This window comes from Protopterus annectens, chromosome 2.part1 (genome assembly GCF_019279795.1).
Source record: "Protopterus annectens isolate FY-2018-M chromosome 2.part1, PAN1.0, whole genome shotgun sequence".
NCBI classification, from domain to species: domain Eukaryota; kingdom Metazoa; phylum Chordata; order Ceratodontiformes; family Protopteridae; genus Protopterus; species Protopterus annectens.
In genome coordinates, this window is record NC_056729.1 from 1411257018 (window position 1) to 1411277299 (window position 20282).

Genomic DNA, 20282 nt, shown 5'->3' on the forward strand with positions numbered 1-20282 from the left:
GCGTTCTATGATTAATTTGTCTGAAAGAGGTTCTTTATCCAGAAATGCAGAGAAAATTTCAGAAATGTTCTCCAGTAAGTCCAATTGTGTGACCTGTTCTGGGATGCCTCTAATGATGAGGTTGTTGCGTCTGGACCTGGCTTCGAGGTCTGTTAACCTTTGTTGTATATTATTTATATTTGTGTCATTATTACTTTGCTCCTTTTGTAGTTGATCAATTTTTATCTCATTTTCTAGAACCTTTGCTTCAGTTTTATCTATTCTAATCAATATTCTGTCGATGGAGACATTAAAAGTTTAAGTTGTTGTGAGAGGTCTTGGATTGCTGACTGAATGGGTTACAGGGCAGTCTTTAGTTCCTCCATGTAGTTTAAGTCAGGTTTCTCTTTTGATGTTATTGGTGGTGCCTTAGATGCCTCTTGTTGTTTAGTCATCCTGGCCCTCTTTGTGGTAACCTCCTTTTCTGGGGAGGCTATAGTTGAGAATTTTGCTTTAGTGGTTTGAGTTTCCATGTGGTCTAGTTCTTTCAACATGATTATGTATACTATTCAATGCCCTCTTTCTTCACAGGAGTAGTAGGCCTCCGAGGCCTAGAGCACATGCAGTCCGGAACAGCCCCAGAAGAGTCAGACAAATCAGGTACAATCCTTCACATTAGAGGTTCTCTCTTCCTCAGCAAGGTTGGTAAACGTCGTGGGTAAGAATTCTTGTTTATTCTGTAGTGTTATTATACCTTAAAAAGGCTTTCAGTCTTTAAAATTAGCTGTTGAATTGTAGGTGAGTGGCAGAGCTCTGTGAAAACACTGCTTACAGGATGGCAGCCATTTTGAATCCCCCTTAAATATGCTGTCCTATAAGATAAACTGAATAAAGAAGTAAAATCCAGGACAAATCCAGGACACAACCGTAGATGCAAATTCTTCTCTTTATATTCTCTCAAAATACAACAGATGAGCGCTTTCGTCTAATGACTAGACTTCATCAGATAAAAGCACTGGTACCAGAAACACTTTTATACATAAAATCTTAATTGACAAGTACATTTAATTAAAATTTAAAGTGATACACATCCTCACTGTAAAATTTTCCTAAAAACTAACAAACATCTTTGTAATTTGAATGAATTTGAATCCATTAGTTCATTACTGTGAATTATAAAATAATTTTTAAGATCATTTTTAAGAAATGTGGTAAACCTATTTACACACTTTCACCTTTTTTGTGTAATACCGATCTTACACTAATATAGTCATTAAGACCTGGTGGAGAGTTGGATTTCAATCTAAGCTGCCACAACAGTTCCCTATATAATAGAGCATTTTTTCTATCCCCCCTCCCCTCAAAAATTATTTTTTAACTAAATCAATTATACCAAATTTAAATCCTACAAATGAGGAACAAAGTAAACTGTGCTTATACAGAGCATTAGTTTCCTTGTGGGTCCTAATGTCGTATAAATGTTCATAAATGCGATCCTTAAATGTCCTTTCAGTTTTTCCTATATAGTATGCGTTACATGCAGTGCATATAGCCATGTAAACCAACATTTTGGACTTACAATTCCCTTTAATAAATCTTACTGTACTGTTCAAACCATTATTTAATTTCACAGTTGCCTCCCCCCATATGTACGTACACACACTGCATGCTCCACAAGGAGTGGTGGCCTTGTATTGCAAAAGTTCTTTTTTACCATATTCAAAAGTCCTCTTGAAATTCATACCCACTTTGTATGTAAAAAAGGGTTGTGTGCCCACTAGTTGATATACCTCCTTATTTATTTTCATTAAATTCCAATTGTTTCTAATTATGTGTGAAAATGCCTCAGAAAACATATTGTATTGAATAATACATGCTGTGTTGTAGTTTCTTTTTTCATCCGAAACCAAAATGGTATTCTGAAGGGGATGGCCTAAAAGAGCCTTATATTTAACCCCCCATTCATTCGTGACCTCATTTAAAATTTCGGTAGCCGTTTCAATGGGGTATTCTCTCTCACTGAAACACTTGCCTAAAAAAGCCATTTCTTTTTGTAAATCATGATAGTCAGAGGTCATCCTAGCTATCCTAACTGCTTGACCCTTAATTAAACTTTTCTTTTGTGCCCTCGGGTGGTGACTACTAAAGTGCAAATAACTATTGCACCAAGTGTCCTTCCTATATATGTTGGATTTAAAACCACTAATTGTCTTGGAAATGATAACATCCAAATAGTTAATATAATGTTCATTGTATGTATGTGTGAAGGAAAGAAAATGAGTATAAGAATCCAAATATTCAATAAATTTGTGTAATTCTTCTTTGGTCCCGTTCCATAGCACAAAAATATCATCCAAAAATCTCAAGTACAACTTGATGTGTTTATAAAAAACAGAGGGAAAAATAAACTTATTTTCCCATTCAAGTAGTACCAAATTAGCGTATGTTGGAGCACACGCTGCTCCCATAGCTATACTGCTAGTCTGTTGGTAGTATTCTCTTTGAAAATGGATGTAGTTTGAATCAAGAATGACCTCCATGAGTTCTAACACCAAAAGAATTCTATCCCTAGATCCTATAAGTTACCCCATACCCTAAATTTACCACTACCATCGATTATTAATTAATTTATTTATTTATCTGATGTTTGTTTACAGGGAAGGTTCGAATGGATCAGAAAGAACCCATTTTCATCTGACCCCTGGGGAGAAAATCTCCAGTTACATACAGACATGTGTAATATTTATACAGGAAACATTATTTTTTTGCATGTATTACACGTACTGTACAGAGGACAAGAACTTAGAGGAAAAGAACTTTATACATAGATAGCAGTAAACTTCCTGAATTACAGTAGGCAGTTATATTGTTATAAGGCAGATGGTAAACATTCGAGTAAGTGAAGTAGATATGCAAGTTAAAGATACAGAGTGAAAGGGGTGTAGCTTGCAAGAGAGTGGAAGAGAGATACAGTTTGGTCTGATCTGGATAAGAGATTAGCCTGGGTCAGAGCAAGGGCACAGCCAGGAGTTGAGCATGTGTTGTTTCAGTATAGTTTTAAAGGCAAGTAGATTAGTGATAGTTCTCACTGTTAGTGGAAGAGAGTTCCATGCTTTAGAAATGTAGTTTTTGTGGATTCAAAGATGGCCGCCATTCTATAAGCACTGCAGTACTTAAGCTCTCCAAAGACCAGAGAAAAAAATCAACCCTGTGGATGTACATTTGGAGTTAATCAACTAATTGGCAGCAATTAATAAACTACTAGAAGTTAGCGATCTTATTGAGGGAAAAAAATTGGAAAAAAATACTTGGTGACAACAGGATTGGAACTGATTGCTAGGTTGACTCTGAACAGAGCACCAAACAAAAGACTGAACTACCTCACTACTGAAACTTTTCCTTGGCAAATATCTCTATCTGCAGCATTACAAAATATCAAAAGAAGATAAAAATATGGATACTACAACTACTAAAACTAAACTGTCAGCATTACAGTCTCCAGAGAAGGAATCTATAATTAAGAGACAGAAAACAGTTAAACAGCAAGAGACTGCAAAAACAGGGGCATCAACGAAATCTGATCAACAGGTCACAATGGAAGAAATTAAGTCTGCATTATTGCCTATACAGGATGCTTTAAAAGACCTAACATCCCAAACACAAACATTTAGTGATACATGTAATCCAATTCTAACAAGAATGGAGAAAGCGGAAACCAGAATTGCAGCAAATGAAGACAATATAACATTGCTCACTAAAAGAACTGAATCACATGAGGCTGATATTCAAATGATGCAAAACAAAATTCTGGACTTGGAAGCAAGATCGAGACGTAACAACATAATCATCAGAGGGATCCCAGAATCAATCCAATATAATGATCTGACCACTTCCATTATACAAATATTTGAAACACTACTTAAGGACTTTGTGGCTGTTCAGCAAATTGTCATTGAAAGAGCGCATAGAGCTTCAAATACACCCAGACCTGTGTATGTCAAAATATTAAACTTCCAGGATGTGAATAAAATACTTCAAACATAAAAAAATCTGGTGGATCTATAATGTGGCAAAGTTATAAAGTTTCTATAACACAGGATTTACCAACACAAATAAGGCAGTCTAGACAAATGCTGGCTCCATACTGTAAGTTTCTAATTGACAAAAACATTAGATTTCAAATGAAATATCCTAACAGTTTAATTTTTACTCTTGATGGCATTAAATACACTGTAAATACAAAAAAAGAAGCCAGACCTACCTTTTTGAAGCTTTTTAAGGCTTTGCCACCGTCTGAAAACTGAACAGTCCATCTAGGCTTCTTCCAGTATTAGAGTGAATGGGAGACTTCATTTACGAGGACCCGAGGCTTTAAAATCCTTTGTCTGTTCTTGTTTGTTCAGCAGGCCTGGTAATTCTCCGTTTTATCTTCTTATCTCGTCTTCCTAGCTGAAACACGAAGATTCTATGATGTTTTATGGCTCCAACGAGCGCTTCTGACCCACGAGGCAACAGGAAACAAGGTAAAGGAAGCAGGGGGACCGTTTTGAGCGTGGTGCAGCTGAGAGGTCCGTTCGCGAATTGGTTCCCCCGTCGTGAGCGCGAAGATTTGAAAAAAGAACTGCCTGGACTGCTGCAACTGCTGGGAAGAAAGAAGAGCTGCTGAGGATCGAAAACGAAGCTTTTTTGGACTTATTTGATGGTAAAATGACTGTAAGATGATCAATGAGGTCAAGTGTGTCAGGTAATGATTAAAATGTATGGTTTGGCTGTTGCAGTATAAGATCCTATGGCTTAGTGGTAAATCAAGGTAATGCAGTCTATGTTTTTTATTTCTTTTTTCTTTTTCATGCTTGCCTTCTATTTTACTGTATTCTGTCTTGTAAATAAGTATCTTTTAAATTTTATCAGTTTAGAGAAAAAGCATAATCAGTAAACAGAAGTAGTAAATTTGCATTATAGGTTATGTTTAACTGCAATGATCTATAAAAATTAACATGTAATGTTGTAGGATTGTTTTGGAGAAAAATAGCTGACCAAAATAATTGCATTGTTTTAAACAAAATGTATAACAACTGTGTGCTTATTATGTGAACTGTTAGTTAAAAGGTTTTAGAACAAGTAATTACAATGCTAATATTTATTGCTGAATATAAAGTTTGATAAAAGTGAATTATTTGACATGTCAGGTACAATTAGTTTATATGAATATTGGGGAAAATGTACAGAGCTGTAGTTATTTGAGTGCGGTGTTTAGTAGGGAATGTCTCGGTTAGGCTTTGTAGACGTAGATATAGTTGGTGTAGGTTTTTTGCATGATATTTTATTGTTAGTTAATAGAATTAGTAGATTAGCTACTTGAGGAATTTTAAGCAATGTGAAAAACCTATGTTCATCCTGGTCCAGAGGAATAGTGGATAGGCACTGGGTAGGGATGGGATGGCAGTTTTGCTTCCAAAAAATTTACGAAATGCCAACACTTGTCAATTTAAGGTGGAAAACAAAAACTAGATATCATTATTCATCAATGCATAGCTTGGAATGTGGATAATAGATTCCTGGAACGTTAAAGGACTCCAGAACATGAAAAAAAGAAAGCTGTTTCTGCATCTGTTTTTTAAATCAATAGCAGGTTTTATTCTATTACAAGAAACACATTTGACTAATGACCAGTGGGAAACAATGAAGGACAAGAAATGGATTAGGAAGATTGTGACGGCGGAAGGGACTACAAATAGTGCTGGGGTGGCAATTATAATCAAGAATCATTTTCAAGGAGAAATTTTGGAGGACAAAATAGACAAAGAAGGCAGATGGTGTTTGGTGGTTCTCAAATCTGACAGTCTTGATAAACCGATAGTACTTATATGTGTATATGCCCCTAATGTGAACCAACATTATTTTATAGCTTCAATTTACTCCATTTTACAGTCATATAATAACTGTTACATAGTGATGGGGGGGATTGGAACGCATACCAAGATTCTAAACTTGATAAGTTGGGAGCTTCTACAGCTTTTAATAAGCAGGCAATGGTAGCGTTGAAAGAACTGAGAACTGATTTCAAACTGTATGACCCTTTTAAACAAACACACATACAAGCAAAGGCAGAAAACTTTACTTTTTATTCTAGCTGCCATAAAATGTGGTCGAGAATTGATTTTTTTTTAATTCCAGAAGTATTCATTTCACTTGACCCTAGGGTTTCTAATCAAGCTAGACAGCTCTCTGACCATTCTAAGATAACTTTAACTTTAAATACCGATATTTTGAAAACTAAAAGTCACTGTGGATATAATTGGTCCTTAAACCCATACCTATTGACCAAAGAAGATATAGTACAGGAAGTTAAGGAGATACTTAAACAATTATTACATAATATTCCCCGTCACGAACATCCATTAGATATAGAATGGGCCACAACTAAAACTTTGTTAAGAGGATTATTTATTCAGAAAGCCACATATTATAAAAAACTGCAAAATAAAGAACAACTGGATTTGGAAACCAAAATACAATTATTGGACCAGGAGTTGATGAGGAACTACACTGAACAGACAGAAAATGAGTTATTAAAATGTCAGAAAGAGCTGTTTCTTATGCATAATAGAAAATTGACACTGTATGAACAAAGAAGTTTAGTTAAATATGCAAATCACATTCAAACTCCCTCGAAAGCATTAGCCCGTATTATTAATCAGACGAAATTGACGCGATTAATTACTGAAATAAATCATAACAATATGTTATATACTGATAAGTCAGATATCATGAAGATTTTTGAATCAATTTTTAATCAGATATATGGTGAGCAACAAACACACATTCATGATAAAGAGAGAAAAGAGTTCTTACAGAAAATTAATTTTCCCAATATTGACAAAGATTCTCATGGAGAATTAACTGCACTGATTACAGTCGAGGAAGTTTTGGAGGCAATTAAGAAATTGAAGCCCCATAAAGCCCCAGGACCAGATGGTATGACCTCCGAATTCTATAAATCTTTTAGTGGGATTCTGAGCACTGTACTTTCACAGACTTTTAATTATATCATTTTGAATGGCAGCAATGATCTTCACTTTAATGCTTCAAGGATATTGAAAGAGAATAGTGATCCCAAAAATCCAGACAATTACAGGCCTATATCACTGTTGAATATTGATATGAAAATCATGACATCTATTCTAGCTAGTAGATTAAAAAAAATAATGAATTTGTTAATATCAGAGGAACAGGCGGGGTTTATAGATGGGAGACAGACTACGGACAATACATTAACTCTTCATACATTAATATCTTATGCAAAGTATAAAAATATGAACATATATGCTTTAATAATTGATGCTCAAAAAGCATTCGATAGAGTTAATTTGGCATATTTATTTGATATATTATCATATTTCAATATACCTCAGGTCTTTATTTCAACGTTAAGGAACTTATATAATAATGCATACACTAGTTTATCTATAAATCATGAATGCTCCAAAAGGATTCAAATTAAAAATGGAACTCGACAGGGATGCCCATTATCTCCCATACTGTTTAATCTGTATTTGGAGCCTTTATTTCTTCATATGAAGCAAAATGTTTTTTATAACTTTCCTGTACTTCTTGGGATAAAGGTTAGGATGGCCGCTTTTGCAGACAATCTAAATATATACAGTACCACACCGGTGTCGGATACGGAAAAAATACTAACAGCAATACAAAACTTTGAAAGAATTTCTAATTACAAACTAAATTTAAAAAAAAAACAAAATATTCCCTCTAAAGATACCTACACCTTTTTCAATGCTACCATTGATAGGACAAGTAAGGACAGAAGAAAGAATAAAATATTTGGGGATTGATTTCTCAACTGAAAATAGAGAATTCTTTAATAATAATATTAAGGCAACTGGAGACCGAATAACATTGGATTTGAAAAGATGGAGTAAGTTGAAGCTACCGATGATGGCAAGAGCAGCGATAATAAAAATGAACGTTCTCCCCAGAATGCTTTATATTTTTAGAGCAGCACAACTCAAAATCACGAAAACATTCTTTAAGCAGTTTCAGATAGGATTGGGGAAATTTCTGTGGGAACCCAGAAAAACGAGAATATCTTATGAGAAACTGATGGCTCCTAAAACTAGGGGGGAGGGGTTGGATTTACCGGATTTTGAGATGTATTATACAGTGATTCAGGCCAATAGGATTTTAAGGGTGTCTTACTTGGACAGTGAAAATAGAAAATGGACACCCAAATGGGTGCTGCTAAATTCTAAACATATAAAAGGAATGGGAATTAATGTTAAAGCTGTACCATTTTTAAATAAACGAACATTGAGCAAATGTGATTTAATGGAGCACATCAAGATATGGGCAATGGCAACTCAAACTCTGTTTGCCTCTTTGAACCTATTAAACTATATGATGGTTTTTCAACCGTTTCATGGGAATCCTAACATGACTATTGGTAATCAACTGATAGACTTAAAGAAATTTCCATTTATTAAGGATTTAACTGTAAGTGACTTATACCCCTTCTTAGGAGTAGCAGTACAGGATATCTTAAAAGAGATGAATCTTCCCATTTCTTATTTAATTATAATGAGGCAAATAAAAGATCTTGCCATAAATTATTTTAATAGTTCTGAAATCAAAAAAGAGGAACTAGTTATTTTGCGTCATCTGTGGGAAGCATTGCAACAAGACAGAAAATACATATCCTCAGCGTATAAAATGGTAAAAGAGAGAAAATATAATAATCATATTCTGTTATCGAAATACTGGAAAGAGAAATTGGTATCCCTAGATGATAATAAGATAGTAGAGGCGTTTAACTTAACATTGAAATCCGTATCACTTCAAAAACTGGTCTTTACTCAACTGATGATATTTAACAATGCGTATTATACCCATATCACTCTTCATAAATTTGATTCAAAAAATTTACCTAAATGTCCACTGTGTTTCGATCAGACAGCAGACCTGCTACACATGTTCTGGAGTTGCAAGTGCATTTATAAATTGTGGAACTCATTAAAGTTGCAGCTACAAAAAATGGGTTACCAAAACTCAACACTCACCTGGGAATTTTTGATTCTACATATTCCACCGGAGAATTTGGACAAATCCAAAAAGATTGTAATTATGAATATCAGTTTACTAATGAAATTATATATAGCCATAAATTGGTTGAACCCAGCACAGACATCATGGCAAAATTTCAGGCTGTTAGCGATCAAGCATATTTTAGCGCACAAATTATTAATTAGTAATAACAAGAAAAGTATAAATAGTATAAAAATTTGGGAACAAATCTTTAATATTATATTGGCTTAGAGGTTCCTATCCACTTTCTTTTAGGACATTCTGCATAGGTTCATAGGTTCATAGGTTCATACTAGGCTATCTGCCCTAGGGCATTTATAAGCCTAGCCAGAGTGTGTGTGGCTTTCACCACCCCTTAGGATGAGAATACTATACCCATTAGTTTGCTGTGCCTCTTTCCAGCAGTGATACAGAGATGATTCCCGGGGTAAAGCTACGATCTCCCATCCACTCGTCAAGATTTCTCTTGAACAGAGTCAGTGAGGGGCTCTGCCTCACATGGACTGGGATTCTGTTCCATAGTGTAGGGAGTCTCTGGGTGATGAATCTGTCCCTCCAGCATGTCCTATTTATATCCGTGTTGAGGTTTAAGTCTCTTGCTCTCGTGGCTCTGGTGGATTTGGATTTTTTGAGGTGGAGCATGTCCATTAATTCGGGTTGGACATGGCCTTGTATGTCAGGCACAGATCACCTCTGAGCAGACGGTATGCGACTGAATAGAGCTGGAGTTTCTTCAGTCGGGCATCGATGACATATGTTTGAGCCCCTTTATCCTTTTGGTGAGGAACTTTTGGGGTCTTTCCAACTGCTGCAGGTGTCGGGTAAGGTACATTCGAATGGGGCATTGTACTCAATCATTGGTCTGATAAGTGAAGAGTACAGGGGTACAATGACCTCTCCTGATCTGGATGTGAATCCCTTCATGATCAGGTGGGCAATGTAGAAGGTCTTCCTAACCACTTTGGCAATGTGAGTGTCAAAAGAGAGGTTACTGTCAACTTGGGTCCCCAGGTCCCTGATAACTTCTTCCGTGTTTAATGGATTACCACCTATGTGGTAATTAGGGGTTACCTTGTTTTTCCCAAAGGGTATGACTATACATTTTTGGCATTTAGCTTAAGGCCATGGCTCTGGCACCAGTTATCCATTTCTATGAGACCTTTCTGGAGGATGTCTGTGTCTGATGGAGTGTCAATTATGGTGCCCAGTTTGCAGTCATCTGCAAATTTTGTCAGCCACAATCCCCCTATGTTTGCCTGCACTTCAGAAAAATAAATGCCGAACAAGAGGGGGCCCAGGACTGAGCCCTGTGGGACACCGCTCGTGACCGGCTTAGAGTCTGACATGGCACCAGCAACTCTAACCCAGTGTGTTCTGTCCTTGAGCCAGTTTGCAATCCATCTTGTGACATATGGGTTTACATCTAAGCTGGTGAGCTTTTCTATGATGCCCGAGTGGGGTATTGTGTCGAATGCTTTTGCTAGGTCAAGGTAGGCTGTGTGAACTGCCTTACCCTCATCAATGGCCTTAGTGACTGTTTCGCAAAAGTCGACCAAGTTCAAGAGGCAGGATCTGCCCTTGACAAAGCCAAATTGGGTAGGATCCAGTGTCTGTAGGTCCCCAATGTCTTTATTTATGAGTTCCATTATGATCCTCTCCATAGCTTTGCAGACAAGGCTCGTCAAGCTTATGAGGCGGTAATTTCCAGGGTCCGTAGAAGCACCGCCTTTGTGGAGTGGGACCACAGTTGCCGTACGCCATTCTTTGGGTACGTATCCTGTAGTAAGGCTAAGATTAAACAGCATCCTTATGTGTGGGTTTAGTTCCTCATTGAGTTCGTTTAGCACACAGCCGGGGACACCGTCCGGTCCCATTGATGCTGTGTTTTTTGCTTTAGAGAGCAGCTCTCACCTGGGCATCTGAGATGTTTGGGAGGCTAGACTCTGGTGGGATAGATATTTCTCCTTTTGGGGGAGAAATTTGCACTGAACCTGTCTGCCAGTATGTTGGCAATGTCTGTGGGTTCAGTGATTTTTATCATTTTGGACTAATTCTGAGCATATCTGGGAGTTTCCACCCAGGTTTCTAACATAGCTAAAGAAGGCTTTATGATTGTCTTTTGTGTCATTAGCGATTTTTCTCTCAAAGTTGGCCTTGGATGATTTTATGAGTGATCGTAGTTTTTGCTAGTATTGATCAGAGATGCCTTCCCATTTAGGGATTTTGCTCTGTCATGTAGTAGCTTTCTCCTCTTGTTGTAGAGTTTGTTTATGGCTGGAGTCCACCAGACCGGGCGCCTGCCTTTGGTGGAAAAGGTCTTGATTTTATTAGGGATTGCTTGATCCATACATTCCTGGAGGTGCTCAGAGAAGGCATTTGTAAGGGTTTCAGCAGCGTGGGTTGTGGTTTCCACTGGCTCGGGGCCTTGAAGGATACCACTCCAGTCTTAAGAAGTGTGAAGTTTGCTTTTGAGAAGTTCTTCACTGTGGTCTTTTGCTGGGGGTGGGGCGGGATGTGGATCTCCAGTGAGATTAATTTATGGTCTGATCTCACCAATGAGGGATATACTTCCGGTGTGGAGCATTTTGTCCCCATGTTTGTGATGATCAGGTCTAGTATATTTTCTCCTCTTGTGGGAATGGTGACTAGTTGTTCCATAGCATTTGAGTTTATGAACTCAAGGAACCTTTTGGCTAGGGTGTTGGGGCATGAGTAATGTTCCCAGTCTATGTTTGGGTAGTTGAAGTCACCCAATATGATGGTGTTTGGAGAGACATTTATACTCTCCAGTGTCTTCAGGAAGGCTGTGTGGGTTTCCTGAGTTTGAGAAGGTGGTCTGTAGCATGTTACAAACTGTAGGGCAGTTTTACCTATGGTTAATTGCACCTGGATGGTCTCCGATGCTTTGTGCGTTGCCACTAACCTGGAGGTGTGGGTATCCTTTATGAATATGGATACTCCCCTCCTTTTGTAGTTCGGTCCGGATTTTGGGGCCGGAACGCATGATATGAGGTATAACCTGATAGTGCTGGGGTGCTCTCAGGAGCCTTGAACCAGGTTTCAGTCACAGCACAAACATCGATGTTCTCCATACTGAGGAGGGCTTCGAGGGCGTGCATCTTGAGGTTTAGACTTCTGGCATTGAGCAGTATTACCCTTATTTTTCTCCATTTTTGTTTTCTAGGGGTAGGTTTATCATTTGAGCCTTGCCTAAAAAGGCACTATGGGGTGGCAAGAGCCTTTGCCAATATCCGGAAGCCCAGGGTGACAGGTGCAAGCCGTCCCTTGCGAAGCAGCATGGCTTGTCAAGCATGTCATCCCAGGCAGACAGACATTGGATCCCCTTAGAATGACACCAGTAATTAAGCCAATTATTAAAGCTGATCATTTTGTCTCTGTATTGTGGCATCATTCTTGGTGAGGGTAGGATACTGCTCAGGGTCAGGGTCATACCGGCCTGGGCTACATATTCTGAGAGCTCCTCTATGTCTCTTTTCATGTAGTCCAGGGAGGTACGTCTCAGGTCGTTCACACCGGCATGGACAATGACTGAGTCATACTTGTACTTGCTGTGGAGTGACCTGAGTGCTTGTGTTATGTGGCGGATTCTAGCGCCTGACAGGCAGCTAACTGTGATCTTTTCCTTGTTCAGTCTGGTGAGTGGGACGTCAGTGTGTCTGACTATGGAGTCACCTATAACAAGTGTGTCTGGCATTGTGTTTGGCCTTAAGGGCTGTGACTGTTTAGCACACTGACTTTGAGAACTATGTGTTGCATGTCTTATGTCTTGAGGTGGCATTTGCTTGGGTGTCTGCTTTGGAGGCCTCTGTAGTTTTGGTAGATTTTGATCAGTGCCTCTGAGTATGTCTTTGTGTGTTTATGTGTTTGTTTTGCAGTTGTGATAGTTCTATGTGAAACTGGGTTTGTGGTGTGCGTGGTTTCCTTCTCCTCCTGTCTGGTCTTGCCAGTCCTGAGTTGAGAGAGCTCAGCCTCCAGTTTGGCTATATAGTTGCATCTCTCACATGTATTTGTGTTTTGTGGGAGAAGGAGTGGGTTGTCTGTGTACATGAGGCAATTGTAACATTGCCTCAAGATGCCCAGATTCACCAGCTGAACAGGAGAGGACGCTAGCAACTGACCCTTGACATGCTAGAAAAAGTGAAAAAGTTTGCTGTGTAACTGAGTCAGAAGGGACCTATAGGGAAATGGGTACTCAAGGATTCTAGGCTAATGTAGTACTTTGTTTAGTATACAAGTACTTTACCTATATAAAAATGCTTTAGGAGCAAGTGCTGAGCTATTGAGATAGAGAATAGACTGTTTAGATTGCAAGTAGAGAAGTTCTAAGGGAAAAATTGAAGAGCAGACTTTACGGAGCCAGAAATAGTTTAACCTTGTTTAACCGGCGCTGCCCGATGGTGCTCTATGGGCAACTCCGCGCTAAATCACGCCAAAGCACGCTAAAGCGGGCTTTATAGCAGGGGGTTGAAAAGACCTAGGAATTGACCCAAAATGGCCAATAGACTACAAGTTTCTAGCTGGAACCACTGCTCTAGGGACAAATAGGCTGCTCAGTGCTCCCCACTCCCACTGGTGAACAAAGAAGCTTGCCTTTATCCAAATAAGGATATGGAATAGCACAGGAACCAAGCCAAAGCCCAGAGATCATCAAACTCTGAAGACTGGACTATTCTAGTTCAGTAAGGTGGGAAAACAAGATTTTTTTTTTTTTTTTTTTTTTTCAGAAAACAGAGGAAAAACAGACAGTAAATGCTATAAATGCTTTTAAACGGCTAAGCGACTTGAGTGTGTTAGCCTACAGGTAAAATTAAGCAACAAATAACTTTTTAAAAGTGCAAAACAGTTAATCAACACAAAAACAGTTTAAATAGAATGCAGAGCTGTATAAACAGGCGAAAATGCAGTTGCTAAGCAGTAAATAATCAAAAGCCAGAAAAATACTTAAATCAGGAAAAGTCACTCTTTTGCTCTCTGCTGCTTGTAGAACTCTGCAGGACACCACGAGGAGCTGTGCTGAGTTGAATACAAGCAAAAAGCTAAAGTGGGCTTTATTACAGGGGCTGAAAAGAGCTAGGAATTGACCCAAAATGGCCAATAGACTACAAGTTTCTGGCTGGAACCACTCCTCTAGGGACAAACAGGCCGCTCAGTGATCCCCACTCCCACTGGTGAACAAAGACGCTTCCTTTTATCCAAATAAGGATATGGAATAGCACAGGAACCAAGACAAAGCCCAGAGGTCAGCAAACTCTGAAGACTGGACTATTCTAGTTCAGTAAGGCGGGAAAACAAGATTTTTTTTTTGTTTTTTGTTTTTTTCTTTTTTGCAGAAAACAGAAGAAAAACAGACAGTAAATGCTATAAATGCTTTTAAACGGCTAGCGCACTTGAGTGTGTTAGCCTACAAGTAAAATTAAGCAACAAATAACCTTTTTAAATGTGCAAAACAGTTAATCAACACAAAAAACAGTTTAAAATAGAATGCAGAGCTGTATAAACAGGCGAAAAAGCAGTCGCTAAGCAGTAAATAATCAAAAAGCCAGAAAAAATACTTAAATCGGGAAAAGTCACTTTTTGCTCTCTGCTTGTAGAACTCTGCAGTACACCACGAGGAGCTGTGCTGAGTTGAATACAAGCGAAAAAGCGCGCTAAAGCGGGCTTTATTACAGGGGGCTGAAAAGAGCTAGGAATTGACCCAAAATGGCCAATAGACTACAAGTTTCTGGCTGGAAACCACTCCTCTAGGGACAAATAGGCTGCTCAGTGCTCCCCACTCCCACTGGTGAACAAAGACGCTTCCTTTTATCCAAATAAGGATATGGAATAGCACAGGAACCAAGACAAAGCCCAGAGATCAGCAAACTCTGAAGACTGGACTATTCTAGTTCAGTAAGGCGGGAAAACAAGATTTTTTTTTTCTTTCTTTTTTGCAGAAAACAGAGGAAAAACAGACAGTAAATGCTATAAATGCTTTTAAGCGGCTAGCGCACTTGAGTGTGTTAGCCTACAGGTAAAATTAAGCAACAACTAACTTTTTAAAAGTGCAAAACAGTTAATTAACACAAAAACAGTTTAAATAGAATGCAGAGCTGTATAAACAGGCTAAAATGCAGTCGCTAAGCAGTAAATAATCAAAAAAACAGAAAAAAATACTTAAATCAGTTATAGCAAATATAGTTATAACAAATGCTCTGAAATATACTGTATATTTCCAAAATGTTTGAGAAGGACAGTCAGAACACAAGAAGGTTCAGGCGAAAGAAAAAAAAAAAAAAGTTTTGTTTTACTTTTTGAAAGGGAAAAAGGAGGAACAGAAGGCCTTATCAAATGTTCTCTCTGTATTAAGCAGAATGACCTAATGACACTAGACTGGGAGGTGTGTCACAGTAGGGGCGGGCAACTGCAAAGCCACCATCTAGTCTGCACTGTGTGCAAAAGACATTCTTAGACTAGATAGAAGATGTAGAAAAACACATTCTTAGACTAGATAGAAGATGTAGAAATAATACAGATTGTTGGCTTGAGTTGGTTTATAATTGTCTATAGTAGATGTTTTTATGTTTATTTTTACATTTTCCTGTACTTGATGAATACGACATTTATTCTTAATGTATAATGTGGAAATTCGAAATGGAACTAAACATCGGAAGCAATATTGTACATAATGTAAATAGTGTGTGAATTGTATTATGGTTTTGAAAAACAATAAAAATGATTATTGAAAAAAAAAGAAATGTAGTTTTGTTCAGTTGCCTTAGAAGGTTTGTATATAGAGAGATGCTTTTTAAATGTATCTATGACACTGTGTCTCACTCTAACATCCCTCATACTTATATTATTAACCTATTCAATATCTTTCCAAACATAACTCACTGACTACTTTACCTATTACAAAAAGTCACATCACTACAATTTAAATATCATGGCTCCCCTTAGGCTTAAAAGAGAGCAAAACAACCCTACTCCTTGGCTTAATCCCACTACCAGGAAATTATTAATGACAAATAGAGATACAGCCTGGCAGGAACGGCTCAATAATAAAACAGAAAATGATCTTCAGTCAATAAGACAAATGCCAGATAAAACGTGACAAGAAAATTTGTTACTTCAGTTTGCAGAATAGATGCTAAAACATTCTAAAGAATTCTGGGACAACATATGTAATATATTACACCATGGTTCAGATGGGCAACCAAACCACATCCCACACCCCACATTCCTTACTAGAAGAAATAGCTAACACTTTCAATAATCATTTTACCTCGAGCATTGCTACACTACTTCACAATCAAATTCAAAAACAAATCAAGTTCCTCTCATAATCTGATCCTATCCCATTCAGTCTCACTGACCAGTTCCATTAATTCTCACTCATTCACCTTTCTACCAGTATCTACCACAACAATCAAGAAATACTTCAAAACAAATTAAATGAAGTACACTAGCTGCAAATGAAATTCCTGATGATTTCCTAAAAAGAGCAGTCAGCTCAGTTTCCTTTCCAGTATTCATTCTCATAAATAGATCTATTTCCAGCCGTATGGAAAAATTTGACATCCCACTTCACAAGGGAGGTAACTCCTATGATACATCCAACTTTAGACACCTAATGCAATTCTCTCCCCTCTTTCAAAAATCCTTGAAAAATGTATTCATAATCAATTAATGGCACATATACAAACAAAACAATTTCCTTACCCCCACTCAACATGGATTCAGACTAGGGCACAGCATTACCACAGCTCTCATACACTTCACCAATACTATTAACCTAGCCAGAGACAAAGTCCAGCTGGTTTCTGATGTGTTTCTGGAACTGTCCAAGGCCTTCAATACCATTTCCCATAGCCAACTTCTAAAACAAGTCTCTTCACTTGGTCTGTCAAACGCCTCCACCATCTGGTTCTCTGGCTACCTTTCCAGTCGACTCTAATCTGTTAAGTGGATTAACTCCTACTCATCCTTCCTAATCATCAAAACAGGTGTTCCCCATGGTTCCATTATTATAGGCAGTTACTACCATTCCTCAGAAATCCTTACCTGTGGGCAATATCACTAAAGAAATTCCTGAAGAAAATCTGCCAGAGGATTCTAACTTTTTTAATTTCCTCAAGTCTTCTGGATTTCAAATACCATGATGGGAATGGACCCCATTCCTAAGTCAAAGTATGATTAAAGTTCATAAAATTAGTATTGTTTCAATCTTTGATGTTACCCAGAAGTGCTCTTCGCAGCACCCGCAAAATGCCAAGCAATGACTCCTGCAATTCATATGGAGTTATATGTATTGGTAACATATCTAAGTACAACTGTAAATTCTTTTTATAAAACCCGTTGTTCCTATTACTACTGGAACTGTCTGGGTATCCTTCTTCCACATTGCCCTCATTTCTACCTGCAAATCCTTGTATTTCATGACTTTGTGTCTCTCTGTATGTAAGACACTGTAGTCACTGGGTGTAGCAGTTTCAATGATCAATGTCTTCTTTTCATGGACTACTATATCTGTTTTTCTCACATTTATTTTTTGAACTGTTAGTAGTACATGATCCCATGTGATATAAACCATCATTTTCTATGATGCTTTGTGGCTCACATTTCCAGTGTTTTTCATCTACTTCAATATTCTAATGTTTACACAATCCCAAATGCAACAGTCTTGCCACATTATTATGCCTCTCAGTATACAGTCCTTCTGTCATTAGTATGTCACAACCAGCAACAAGATGTGCGACTGTTTCTAAATCTGTTTTATAAAATGTACATTCATATTTTTCTCTCACATGTTCGATGGACTTTGCAATCCAGCATGTATATAGTCCACTATCTTGGGTCGTCAGTATTAACCAGTTTACCTTTACATGTGCATAATGCACATGTGTGAAATCCAAAAGTCCGAAAGGACTTTTTCAAGTTTTTAGAAGGCCGAAAACAAAATGCATCGAACGTGCAATGAGCAAATGCACAGTAACATTCGCTCATTGCAGATTTGGCATTTTTGGTGTAAGGTTCACTATAGTGGGGATCGGGAAGTGGACCCTTTCCCCACTGTAGTGCGACCTCGGAGTTAGAATAATAAAGTAGGGGGGTGTGGGGTGCAGGGGGGCTTGCCCCCTGCATTACGCTATGCCTTTCGAATTGAAGTTCAAAAATCAGCGAATTTGATTTTCGATTTGCTACTTCAGTACAGATCGGACTGATGATTTTCGTCATTCCGGTTCGCACAAAGGGCAGTTTGGTAGATTGATTTTCAACCTTTCAAAGGTAAATCATATTAACCTTTCGTCTTTTGGTTTAAATTTTCCTTTCCTTAACCATTCCTGCATTCGATCCTGATCAACATGAGGATGTTCCAAGAGTTTTCTACCCTTGCAACAATATTTATGCATTTTCCACATTTCATGTCTTCTCATCTGATCTTTCTTTCTTTTTTTTTTTTTTGGCACATTCAGTTGCTGCCTGATTTTTATCCACTTCTGGTTTGATTTCCATTCCTGCTTGACACCGATATACTTCTGCTAGACTATGCAGGGAAGTCATCTTAGAATTACTCTCCTCATATTTCAAAACTTTCACTAAGTTTGGGTCTTGTGAGTTCAGCAGATATGTCTGCAGTCCCACGATTGCAGATCTATACATGTAATCAGTTTCAAGGAGGCCCATCCCTCCTTCAGAACAGGGAATATATAATCTTGGTATGCACTGATTTTTATAAATCATTTGATAAACATGAAGCATCCTTCTTTTTTCCTGTACAACCTAACCAACATCTTTTGGGACCACTCAATCACTCCAAAACTGTAAGTTAGGACAGGAAGAGCAAATTGGTTTATAGTTTGGACTTTGTTCCTTGATGTCAACGCTGTTGTCAGTATTAATGTTAGTCTTCTAAAATATTCCTAAGGTTTATTCACATTTGTTCATGATTTATTGTTGATTCTTCATCAATTCCCAAATATTTATATACTCCCTGTTGCTCAAGTTCTTTTATATCACGTTCTCGTCCCAAACTGATTTTTTTCTTGGTACTGCAGCTTTCCTTCTTTAAAGGTTGCTTTTGTACATTTATCAAGACCAAATGACATTCTTATATCATCTAAAATAGTTTTGAACACTTACAGCTGTGCTTTCAGTTTCACATCTGATAAACTATATATACAGTTTTAAATCATCTGCAAAAAGAAGATGAGAAGTCTTTACACTTTGTTGTTTCCTGGGAGCAAATTGTAACCATGACCTAATCTGTTAAGTAGACAGCTTAGTGAGTTAAGGGCAAGACAAAAGAGCAGCAGTGATAGAGAGTCACCCTGGACTCTCACCCTTTGAATTCTGACATAGAGACAGAGCTTTTTCACCAGTAGACTCCCAAGGCCATAACTCTGATTCAGAGGAAATGTGCTCCTTTCCACCTCCTTTGGAGGAATTTCCTTTTTCTCAGACTACTTTCTGGATAAATTAGGTATTTTTATGGGAACAGGTAGCTGTTACCCCTGAGGTGAGGAGATATCATATGTTAGAAGAGGATATATCACATTCTACACCCATTCCTCCCATTTTGCTAGTCTTGGAGGATGTGATTAATGCTGTCTGTAATAAGCCTGACTCAACCTTCAGTCCCAAAAAAGATAAACTGTATAAAGTGCTTTGAATTAACACATTTATATTTTCTTCTCTTAAATCAGATTCAGCTACAGTATCTACCTCTTCACCTGCTGGCAACAGAATATTGGTCAGTACCAATATACCGCCAGTGGACAAAGAAGGCAAGGTGTTGTACAGGTGTGTTAACAGAATGCTTGCTTCTTCAACTTAAAGAATTCTCAACTACCAGGCACATACGTGGAAGTTTATTCTGTTTTGTGCAGACCATTTGAGGGAATAGTCCTCCTCACTTCTGTCAGAGGACATCTCCTTTCTGAATCCTGTTATTTCTAATCATTCTTAAATATCTAAACATGCTTAAGGAAATGCTTATGACTGTGCAGATATTGTGTCTAGGGCTACTGTTACTGCTATAGTTTTGAGGAAATTTGCTTGGGTGCGTAACCAAACGTTTGTGAAATTTAGAATTCTGCATTACATAAGGAAATTTTATTTTACCCTTCTGTTATTCAGGTCAAAGTATTAGTTTAAGGATGTGCACACTTATGCAACCAGTGTATTGTATGTTTTTTATTTTTTAT